Source organism: Marmota monax, unplaced genomic scaffold, assembly GCF_021218885.2.
Source record: "Marmota monax isolate L192 unplaced genomic scaffold, Marmota_monax_Labrador192_F-V1.1 WCK01_AAM20220418_F8-fsc00041, whole genome shotgun sequence".
Taxonomy (NCBI): Eukaryota; Metazoa; Chordata; class Mammalia; order Rodentia; family Sciuridae; genus Marmota; species Marmota monax.
In genome coordinates, this window is record NW_026695238.1 from 13,238,837 (window position 1) to 13,251,214 (window position 12,378).

General features: G+C 43.1%; 1 long non-coding RNA gene across 1 annotated transcript; it reads left to right on the forward strand.

Moving 5' to 3' along the window:
* Window positions 1-9,736: 9,736 nt before the first annotated feature.
* On the forward strand, window positions 9,737-11,069 carry LOC124089683 (uncharacterized). Its single transcript, XR_006850831.2, has 2 exons — window positions 9,737-10,604; window positions 10,715-11,069. It is a non-coding gene; the product is annotated as an uncharacterized LOC124089683 (long non-coding RNA).
* Window positions 11,070-12,378: the final 1,309 nt, after the last annotated feature.

The following is a 12,378-nucleotide window of genomic DNA, read 5'->3' on the forward strand; positions in this document are numbered from 1 at the left end:
GCATGGCCGGGTCCAGCCAAGCATCTGGATGGAGCCCAGCAGTGCCTGGAGTTGCTCTGGTTTCTCCTGCCTCGTGAAGAGGACAGCGGCCCGCGTAAACAAGAGAACTTCGTGCCACCATCCCCCAAAATTGAAATCCCAAGTAACAACAACAAAAAAAATCTTAGCATTTTTCTCCCCAGCATGAACACCAGGACTTTTACAAATTCCACATATTTTACTGGAAAAATGTTTACTGTGATCTTCTCAAAGTTTGTTATCAGTGCTACATTTGGCCTTTTTGAAGAATATTAGCTATGGACCACAATGTTCTACTTCCATCCCCTGTGAAACATCACAAGGTCTGTCTTCCCAACCTGTGTGTTCTGAGACCCTTTCTGCCCAGCTGCCCCAAAGCAATTCACGAAGGTGAATGAGTTGTATTCCTGCTAAACTCTTCAAAAAATGTAGCTGGGGATGTAGCTCACAGAGCACTGCCAAAAAAGAAAAAAAGAAACAACCTTCAGGAAAATATCAAATGAATTTATTTCCATGTTTTTATTCAATTCATTAATGAGGAAACCAGGAAGATACTACAACTGGCTGGAAGGAGAAATTGAATAACTGATATTTGCATTGTCATTCAAGTTAAGGAAGGCTGAAGAGAATTTTCTAATATAAGCAAAACTGACTAATCCCCTACTATACAATAAACTGTCTGAAGTCATTTTTACTTCCAGACAATAATCAATGGCATCTGTCACACTAATCATTTTTTTCTATTTCAATTCACTTGCATTGTTAAAGTCAAGAATCATTTACAAAGTTTTCAAACAAGAATCTTTATATTATCATCAGTTTTCTGCAAGCTAACCTGTACCTCTTAGACTTAGAAAATACCCTGGGAGGGATGAGTCAATAAAATAGAAAGCATGCACTGAAGGAATACCTGGTAAGATTATTAGGTATTCTCTCAATTTTTCTGACAATGTATAAATTTGATATGTTAAGAAACTAGGAGACAGGTGCAGTGGTACACACCTGTAATCCCAGCAACTTGGGAGGGTGGGGAAGGAGAATTGCAAGTTCAAGGCCAGCCTCAGCAATTTAGCAAGACCCTTAAAGCAGCTTAGTGAGACACTGTCTCAAAATAAAAAATAAGAAAAGGCTGAGGACTCAGCTTAGTGGTAAAGTGCCCTGGGTGTGACCCCTAGTACCAAAAAAAGAAAAACACCAGGGCAGGATGGTCTCCATTCTTCTCCTTTCTGGAATTGTGATTGATGTCATGCCAAACTCGTTTATCAATTCCGAGCCCACAGCTTGTTTTCCCCATAACACAGGTGCTTGCTCAGGTGTGTTTATGCTAGTGATGGGCCATCTGAAGACCCAGTTAGCCAGGCCGACATCCTAGAGAGTACAACATAATTGTAGCACAGAAAAGTGCCTGGGTTGGCCCTTCTACAGACACACCAGCATGACCCTCAAGCAAACTTTTTCTATATGAGATTAGATAGTAAATAGTTTAGACTGTTGTAGGCCATAAAGTTTCTGTGGCAACAACTTGACTCTGCCATTGTAGCATAAAGCAACCTTAGCACCTAAGCCAATGGGTGTGGCTGTATCCCAATAAAACTTTATTTACAAAACAGGCAGTGGGCCAGGTTTGTCAAACCCTGATTAGAGAATACAGAAGTCATTGATTCACTCAACAAATATTAGCTGCTTTCCAAAGACAGCCATCTCCAGACAGACTTGTCCCTGCCCTCATCAAGTTGCTGATGAGGCAAAGAAGGCAGTTTAAATAAGAAATTTTGGCAAAGTATATTGGCAGGAATGGCAGGGTAAACAACCCTAGTTCAATGGGGAAAAAAATGACAGTCAAGTTAGAACATAAATATTTATTACAGTGCTGAGCTTGAGGTCTCTACAACATAGCTAAGCAGAGATGTAATTTAGATAAGCATTATTAAGTTCAGAGCTCAGAAAGCCAGTCTGGGCTGCACCTTAGATTTGGTGGGTAGGCTGAAGCCTTAGGAGTAGGCGGCATTGCACAGGAGATGGGTGTGGCAAGAAGGGCAGCGGGAGTGTCCACACCAGCCCTTTCAAGCCTGAGAGTGCCCCTCAGCCACATGGAGGGCTTCTGAAAACAGACTGCTGGGCCCCGGGGTGGGGCCCAAGAATCTGTGATTCCATCAAACTCCCAAAGAAGAAACATGTAGAATTACAGTCAGGTTTGAGGGAAAGGACTTTTAATTACAATACAGATATTGCTGCTCCCAACAAAGAAATAGAAACATCTTTTAAAAGTACAAAGTGCTGACACTTTGGTCATGGAATCAAGAAATAAGCCCAGACTACAAAAGAAAAAAAAATCATGTCATCATCTTCATCGTCACTGATATAGACCCCAAGTCCATTTCACTGATGTTAGATCTCATGGACTATCTAACACAGAGAAATAACACCTTTCATGAGGCTGGATAGCTCTTGGACTTCTGTAAAACATTCTTTAAAAAAATGTTTAAAAGTTCTTAAAAATGCTTAAAAAGCAACCTCGATGGATGTTGATAGATGAAAAGAAGTTGCTATGGCAAAAAGGATACTAATGTGTAAATCCTCCATCCTTGGGGCAGCTCTAGCCCTTGACTTAAGTTGAATGTGACTTTTGTCACTATTGCTGCAGCCAAGAAATTATTTAGTTACAACAGGTCCTACAAGAGACAAATCCCAAAATATTAGTGAAAAGTTGGAAGAAAAGGTTTTGGAGTCAGGCAGCCATGGGTTTCATTTCTAGACCTGTTATTTACTTAAAGTGACCTGGGGTATATTACTTTATGAGTTTATTTCCTCATATGAGAATGATAATAGGTTCTGAGATACAGGTTTAAAATTTTTCCAAAATAAGAAGGACAGAACGCCTGTGGTGAGTGCCCAATAGTTTATAACTTTTTTGTCATTATTTCTATTGTTGTTTGAAGAAGTGAGCAGTTGGAGTGCTTAATTAGTTCATAAAGTTGTCAAGGGACTTTAATATCTTACTCTAGAGTAAAGTGATAAAACATGAAACTTAACCTTACAGAAGAAGCTTAAAAGAATGACCCAGGAAGTTTAATGGCTTTTTTAGTTTTGTGTAATGAATCATCACAAGAAAGGAGCACACTTCCAAATCCCTTTTCACCACAGTCGGAGTAAACAACAGGACGGGAAAATGCAAAGGCAGCTAGCAGAGAATCCTAAAGAGAAGCAGAGAACCATGCAAACAGAAAAAGAATCATTTCCATATTTATAAATAACTGGCAACAGGTCTTTTTGCAGAAAGCACTGGAGCAGAACCTTCTCCACCACATTGAAAAGGATTTTGAATTAACATGGAATGGCTGCAGGTACGGGGTCCTAGTCATCTTTCATCACTATAATGAAATTCCTGACACAGGCTAATTACAAAATAAAGGAGATTCATTTGGCTCACAGTATGGAGATTCAAAGTCCAAGCTAGGGCAGCACCATTGGTTTGGCCTCTGGTGAGGGTGGTAGTTGGTGGCACATCATGGCAGAAGCATATATAGTAACAGTCACATTTCAAAAAGGAGACCAGAGAGGACTAGAGGACTATGTTTGCTCCTCTCATTACAATGCTCTTGCACAAATTCAAAGGGTTACACGAGAACTTCCTCACACCCAATGACTTAAGGAGCTACCTGTGGGCCCCATTAAACCATTTCAGCAACTCCCAGTAGCACCAAGCCTTCACTCACAATGGACCCCTGGGGAACATCCAAGCCAAATCACCTAGGGACTGTAAGTCCCAGCTACACAGTGCCAAACATGGCAGGGCACAGTCTCTGCAGGACACAGGGAACACAGTCAGATAAACCACATCAGGACCAAAGAGAAATCCAGGTAGGACCAGAGAAATGACAACTGTAGAAAGCTGCTTGGGTGAGTTTTGACTCAAGAAGAGGAATTGGAAGTCCATCTTAGTTCTTTCCATACCCACTAATTCATTTACTGCCTTTCACTGTCTTGTCTTAGAGAATCTTCTGGGTGGTGTCTAAGACAGCCACATTGACCAGAAGTGCATCAGACGCTTAGTAGAATCCACCTCAATGTGACGCCTAGAGACTGCTGTTGCCATTGTCTTTCTCAATCACTTGCATTCTTCCTTCTTTTAAGACTTTTTTATAAGAAAGAAAAAATAACTAGATGAAGACTTTAGCCTTCTAAACTATGTAAGGTTGCAGGGAGAAGTGAGGAGAGGGGAATCGGAGAAGCAACCTGCAAACAAATTTAACCCTGCCCATCATGCAAATGACAATGACGGATCTCCAGGTGCACGGAGACGCTAGAGGACACTGAGGAAAGAGGTGTGTGTTTGTATGGAAAGACAGTTACCCAAGCTTGGTTTGGTGGGCCTGAAGAAAGACGAATTCGAAGAAAACACCTGCTTCTAATGAAGCAGCTATGACCCAGGAGAAAAGAAAGAGGCCTGGCCAAAAGCCCTGCCCGAGCTCTGTGCAGGGACACAGGAGCAGGTCCCAGGATCAGGGCCTAGGGGAACCCACACTAGGCCTCAAACCTTCAGGCAAAGTTTGGTTTTTTGCAGTTTCCAACAAGAAAGAGACATGCAGAGTGCCCAGGGGAGGAAAAGGAGTGTAGACAAAGGGTAAATAAGAACTCATTAGGACAGGCTGGGGCTGGGGCTCAGTGGTAGAGCGCTTGCCTTGCACACATGAGGCCCTGGGGTTGATCCTCAGCACGACATAAAAATGAAGAAATAAAAATAAAGATATTGTGTTCATCTACAACTAAAAAAAAATTTTAAAAAAGAATGCAATAAGGAATGAAAGTCTTCCAATAATCCCCAGAGACCTACCTTTAATGGAATAATGGCTCAAGCTAATGATTATTCATTCTTTCACTAAATGACTAATTATCCAGCCCTGCAATGTGCCAAGTGTGCTGTAGCTGGCTCACAGAGAATCTTGAAAAGCTAATGTACACTTCTCTCCCCAACTCCACATTTAGGGATGTCATGTCGAGAGTTCAAAATCAACTGTGGTGAAACAGTTGCACCATAGTAATCAGCAAATGTTACAAATCAGTGTTGGTTGTTTTTGTTTCTTTTTCCCCAGAGAGTTGATTTACCAACATACCATCCGCCTGCCACTGTGTGGTAGTGGGAAGACAGCAGTGAGCAGAACAGCAAGGTTATTACCCTAAGAGAGCACCTGTTCTAGGAGAGGAAGATCAAAAAAATGATTGATTAACAAGCTATTTTCAGATGGTGAATAGGCTGTGAAAAAATTAAACAGGTGACTTGATCAGCTGCAGGGGTTGGCAAGGTCTTTAAAGGAAGTGACACTTGAACTGTGTCATAAATTTGCAAGAGTGGGCCGGGGTGCAGCCTGGTGGCAGAGCGCTTGCCTCGCACACACGGGCCCTGGGTCCGATCCCCGACACCACATAAAGAAAATAAAAAATATTTCCAAGAGCCAATCTCGCAAACAAACTGGGATATATAGAACAGAGTCTCTATAGAACAGAGACTTCGATACAGTTTTCATTCTCTTTGTGTCAAGTTCCCATTCTAAAAACACCTCCCCGAGCCCCTTTGCCCCAGCCAGCCACTGCCCCTTGCCTTCAAAGCCAAATGCCCAATTCACTTTCTCCACAGCCACCTCTCCTGTCTTGCTCCTACCCTCACCAATACTGCTCTTGTCAAGGTCAAGATCTTGTCAAGGTCATCTGTGTTGCTGAAACCAAGAGTTGACTTTCATCCTTAATCTGAGAGACACTGCTGGTGGCATTTAAAAAAAAAAAAACCACCCAGTCTTTCCTACATGCATTTTATACCTGGCTTCCAGAATCTTGTCCTCTCCTGATTTCCTCTATCTCACCGACTGTCTCTTTTGCTTATCCTTTCCCATCTCCCTGACTTCTAAGTGGTGAAGTGCCCAGGACCCGTCCTTTCCTAACTGTACTTATTCCTCAGAGGTCTCAGAACCCGCAGCTCTAAATGACATCTCTGTGCTGATGGTTTTCAAACTCATGTCACCCTGCCAGATGGCTCACCTGAGTTTATTTGGACATCTGTTGCTTATTTAACATCTTCACCTGAAGCCAAAATGATCCTTTAAAATATGGTTCGTAAATTGTAGCTCCTTCACTTAAAATCCTCTAATAGCATGGAAAGGACCAAAGACAGTCTTTTTAACAAATGGCACTGGGAACAACTGGACATTTATATACAAAAAAACAAATCTAGACACAAACTTTATATGTCAAAAAAAATTTAACTCAAAATGGATCAAATGCAAAACCATAAAACTCCTGGAAGATAACAAGAGGAAGTCAAAATGCCATAGTGGTTGGCAATGGCTTTTCAGATACAGCATCAAGGGTATGATCCATGGAAAAAGGAATAAGTTGAACTTGACTAAAATTAAATTTTTTCTGTTCTGTGAAAGACACTGGCAAAAAATAAATAATAAAAACAGAGAAGCCACAGACTGGGAGACAATATTTTCAAAAGATATCTGATAAAGGACTTGTCTAAAATAATTGAAGAACCCTTAAAACTCAAAGAACAATAAGAAAACTGTCCGATTACAAGATGGGGCAAAGATCTTAATAGACACCCCACCAAAGAAGACATACAGGTGGCAAATAAACTTGTGAAAAGATGCTTCACATCCCAAGACATCAGGGAAATGCAAACTAAAACAACAGTGAGATGCCACTGCACACCTATCACAATGGCCACCAAATGCTGACCAGGATGTAGAGAAACAGGAACTCCCACTTGATGCTCTGGGGAATTCAAAATGGCACTGCCACTTTGGAAGACAGCTTGGCAATTTCTAAACATGCTCTTTTGCTCAAAACTAAACAAACTCTTATCAAACAATCCATCCATTGCTCTCCTCCATCCAGTTAGGAGCAACAGGTATTCCAGGACAGACCCCCTCTGATGGTTGGAGGCTACAGACATCACCAAAAGATTTGGAAGTGACTTAGGTACCGTTCACAGCCATTTCCTTTGAGGGTCATGTCATTTCACACTTTTCTCTTTATGTTGTCGCTTCCTTGTTCCTTTACTCTGTCAAAGCCACGTCCCCCGCTTCTTCCTTTCCTTCTCTTTCTCTGGCTGCCTCCTTCCCCCTCTGCTTTCTCCATGACTTTATGCCACCTGAGCTTCCTGGCGTCTCTCAGGAGCCTGCTGAGTTTGCTAAGTTCCTCTTCCCCGACTCCCTTCAAGTTAGACCTCCTTGCCGCTCCTCACTAAAGTCACCCACTACCATTTTGGACAGTCATACCATTTCCAAGTCTCTGTCTGGGTTACTTTTTCCCTCGGGTGCGTTGCTGTTGCAACGTCTCAGCAGGGTAAGACCCACCTCATCCTTGCCCAGGTGGCGTCTTAAATCCCCACCCACTTCTCTGTTTGCCTGGTTCTGTCCCCAGGAGGAGCGGTCCCTGCTTTATTCTTTGCTGTCTCCCCAGTGACTGGAGCTGTGCCTGCAAACTAGAGATATCCCATTAACAGTGTTGAAACTGGGAGATGGACACAAAATGTGTCTGGTCCCTCCCCTTGTTTTCCTCAGAAGCACACCACTTCATTCAGAAACTCACAGATTGTGGGCGCGTGTGTGTGTGTGTGTGTGTGTGTGTGTGAGAGAGAGAGAGAGAGAGAGAGAGAAGGAGCCAGCCAATATGGCAGACATAATTCAGCCCTTGTCTTCCCACTAGGGTTTTCTCTTCCCATAGTTCTGTGGGGCTATAAATCATGGGTCACACCCTGTCTTCTACAGGGTGGGTACTTGACCAGAGCTGGACAGTCAGTCCTCCTCAAGAGTGTCCCACTAGAGCCAGCTCCAAAGCCGGAGTCTCCTCAATTGGAATCACCAAGCTTCTTTTTAAATGGCCCCTAGTGGTCATCCCTTTCGAAAGCAGAAGAAAATGAGGCCAGTTCTCAAGGAGGAGACAAACGAGGTAAGAGGGAGACAAAGAACCTGAGAAAGAAGACAGGAAAGCCTTCTCAGAGCCCCCGTCAGCCACAGCCAACCTGCTCTATAGCCTTTTCAGGTGGGGAGTGGTCCAGGTATTTCTCCCAAGCTTTGGATCTACTTTCTATCATTTATAGTCCAGAGAATTCTGTCTATTCTTTCCCCATGTCCTGCTCCCTCAGACCGGACCAAACTACATTCTCCACCAGCGTTTCATCCAATGCACCCAAAGAATACTTAGACGTGATGCTACCCTTGGGTGCGGGGTGGTGGTTGGAAGCAGTATGGAGCACAGGGGTGGGGAAGGGACGGGGAGAACACTGTCACATTATGCTTTAATTTAAAGCCTGAAATTGATGAGCAAGGATTTCTACACATGGCCCAGCCTCCTCTCAGGGTTCTGACTGGAGACCAGGTTTCAAGTTCAGCTAACAATAAAATAGTGCTTTTGTTGCTTTTGCCACTGTTCTTTGGGCATCTGCCCTACGTGGATGCATGAAGGACATGGGTGTCTATGGTCTGGGAATAAGGCTCATGTGCTCCTGGGTGCCCTGGGCAAGTTACTGCCATCTGACAGCATGAATCTCAATCGTTATTTTAAAGTGCCACGTGAGAGTTAGTTGGTTGTTATTATTTATTATTTTTATCATAATCATCCCAGCCATCAAAGTCTCATGTGTTAAATTAAGTGAACAAGACCTTACATAAAATGTTGTCCATTAATTTTTCTAACAAGTATTAAGGGAGCTTCTACCAGGTGACAGTCACTTGCTAACCACTGAGATATAGCAATAAACAAACACTCAAGTGGGAAGAGAGAAAACATAAACAAGTAAAAACAATTAGCATGTCAGATAGGGATACGTGTAGTGAGGGAAAATAGGGGTGGCTGTCTTAGAGAGTGGACAGAGCTGTCCTCCTTGTCATGGTGACATTTGAGCAGAGCCCAGAGAGAAATAAGCTGACAAGCTGTGGGGACATGGAGCACTTCCATGCAAAGGCCCCAAGATGGAGACCCACGTGGTCAGAGGGCAGCAAAGGAAAGGAGTTGGTATGGCCTCAGAGGGAGCACATCAACAGGTGGCCACGGGCCTTGGGTCATTTTAGGAATCCACAGGACAGTTTTAAGCAGAGGAGTTTCATGTTCTGTGTTATATTTACAGGGAGTAAATTCTCCTTTGCCCTATAGCCGCCTTCCACTTCCTCTCTCAATTCACATTTCTCGTTTCCTCTTTCTCTCTCTGTATTTTCTTTAGGTCTTCATAATGCTGTTTTCCCCTCTTCTCCCCTTCCCTGTACTTCTTCTCCAGGGTGGGTCACTCCATCCGGGATCCCCCTCACCCCTTTTTAATCTCAGTCTCTTTCTCTCTCTCCCAAGGGACTTTCTGCAGCTAAAAGCCCTGTAGTCCCTCTACAGGACACCACTGCCATCTCTTTGTTTCTCTATCTTCTCTGGGGTGCCCAAGGCCCTCAACCAACACTATTGCTATTCTCCACAGCCCTGCTCACCACAGAGAGGCTCCAAACCATGTCCCTCAGCTGACACAGCAGCTGAGCCTTTGAAAACATTACTGCTATGACCTCCTCCTCCTCCTCCTCCTCCTCCTCCTCCTCCTCCTCCTCCTCCTCCTCCTCCTCCATCATCATTATCAACTTCTTTTTCTTCTTCTTCTTCTTCTTCTTCTTCTTCTTCTTCTTCTTCTTCTTCTTTTCTCTCTCTCTCTCTCTCTCTCTCTCTCTCTCTCTCTCTCTCTCTCTCTCTCTCATACACACACACACACACACACACACATTTTGGGTTTAAAATATATTGACTATAAAGAGAATGCCAGACAGAAACTCTTCGTGCCAAGTGTGTTAAGTATCTCATACACTTTGCCAATTGAAGCCATGTCATTAGCATGAGCCTAGGAATCAGGGCACAGGGGGAAAGCAAGGGCCCCGCGGGAAGGATGGGGGAGGGAAGTTCTCTGACGTGATCACACTGAGCCTGTCCAGGGTTCTAACCAGGAAGAAGCTTCTTGAAGAAGTTGCTGCAGACAAAGGAAACACCAAGTGTGCAGTCTTTGAGCTCTCCAAGATGGGAAAATGGTCTGCTGAGAGCTAGAAGCAGTTTTCGGTCTCCCTGAAGGGGAAATCTGAACATCCTTGACCAGGCTGGTCCTTTGGTTTGGGGAAAACTTACCTCTGTGGTCCTTGGGGTAGGCAGATGGCCTCAGAGAGGAGCCCTGTGACCTTCTCTCTGGTACTATGCCTGCAGTGATGTCAACTTACATGGCAAAAGGGACTTTGCCGATATCAGTGAGGCTACTAATCAGCTGAACGTAAAACAAATCATCCTGGATTATCCAGATGTGCCCAATATAATTGCACAAATCCTAAAAACAGAAAAGAAAGGCAGAGAGATTTTCAGTATGAGTGTTTTAACAAATTCTGGTGTACAGGGTACAAGAACCAGCCATCAAAGACAGAAGGAAGGTGTCAACAGACTGAAGAAAGGCTGACAAATCTAGGATTGTACAAGGTGCCATTTGTTAGGGACTTAGAGACAGAAGCACATCTTGGGCCACAGCAAGGCAGGAAGATCCGCAACCCCAAAGCAGGAGGAAAGGGTTCACAAAGGTAGGCCTTGACAGAATGTACCTGGGCTTTCTCTGTTTACATGTCAAAATGCAGTTAAGAAACTGTCCAACGACATGCTCTACCTTGACAGTACTTAACTTATCCTAAAGGGTCTGAAAAGCTCGATACCAAGATGACCGTAATCACATCAACCTGGATCCCTGTAGCGAGCAAAACACACCATTGTTGGCTTTGAAGATGGAGGGGCTACAAACCAAGGATCACAGACAGCTTCTGGAAGTGGAGAACACCTCCGGCTGTCAGTCAGTGAGGGAGCAGGAACCTCCATCCTACAACCACAGGGAGAACCAGAAGCAGGTTCTTCCCCGCGTCTCCCAAAAACCCAGACTGATGACATCTTCATTCTGGCCTTGTGAGACCCTAAGCAAAGGACTCAGGAGCCCAGCTGGAACTTCTGACCAACAGAATTGTGGGGTAATAAACTGTATTTTTTGAGCTGTTAAATAGTGGTTATCTGTGATGGCAGAAATGGGAAAGAACACATCTCTCTAATTACACACTTATAAAAAGGGGCAAGTTATTAATTTTTACAACAATGCACTAAATTCTGAGATTTCTCAGAACATTTATTTATATAAAAATAAAATACCATTATTTTAAAAGGGAGGGGGATAGTTATGAAACTGTGGGGATATAAAGCTGACTGTGATCATGGAAAGTGTCATTGACAGTGTGGCAAAAGCCACACCTCTGTGTGATGATGTACCTTCTAGAAGAGTCTTTCATTGCCAACTACAGATGGAGACCCTGTGCCAAAGCACCATTTGGTCAACGGAAAAGTGCTCTCTACTCCTAGGTACTCTTGGAGGCTTGACCAAGAGGCCTTTCTGCTTCCTTGGTGAAGGAGAGCCTTTCCTTAGATTTTGATCATATGAAAGGAAATATTCTTTAAACTTTCCTCCGGCTCTTGGTATGGCAGAGGTTAGAGACCTAGTATTATTGGTTAGAACCCACAGAATGTGCATACCCAGAGACAGATTTATTTCAAGGAATTCCTCATATGATTATGGTAAGTCCCAAATCTGCAGGGTGGGTCAAGAGGCTGGGGACCCAGGGAAGAGCTGATGGTGCAGATGAAGTCCAGAGGTCCCTGCTGGCACAATTCCTTCCTGCTCGAGGAAGGTTGGGGTTTTTTGTTTTGTTTTGTTTTGTTTTGTTCTATTAAGGACTTAAAATGATTGGATGAGACCCACCCAAATTATGGATGGAAATCTCTTTTACTCAAAATCCACCATTTCAAATGTCAGTCTTCCAAAACCACCCCCACAGAAACATCTGGAATAATGTTAGCCTGTTATCTGGACACTGTGGTCCAGCCAACTGACACATTATAAGCCACCACACTGTGGGCAGAGAGTGGATTGGTTGGTTTGTTTAAGATATACATGTTTTCTTCAAAGAATAAAAAGCACATTTTAAAAATGCACAGTAAAACTGCATAGAGTTTTAGGGTTAAATACAGATAGAAGTTAAAAGTATAAAAACATTCATGGGAATGCTGAACACTAGATTCAGAGCTACTGTTCTGATACTAAATTTGCCACTGGAAGATAAGGTAGGAGGTATGGTCTAGAGAGCATTAGTAATATTTATTTTTATTAATTGTTCATTATATTTTTCTTTATACATTTTATAGCTTGAGTTATTTGAATTAATTATTTTTAAATGAATATATAAATTATCCAGACAAATTTTTAAAAACAAGAGTAATGGGAGATTAGACTTATTTTTATAAAACCGTGTAATAAAGCAT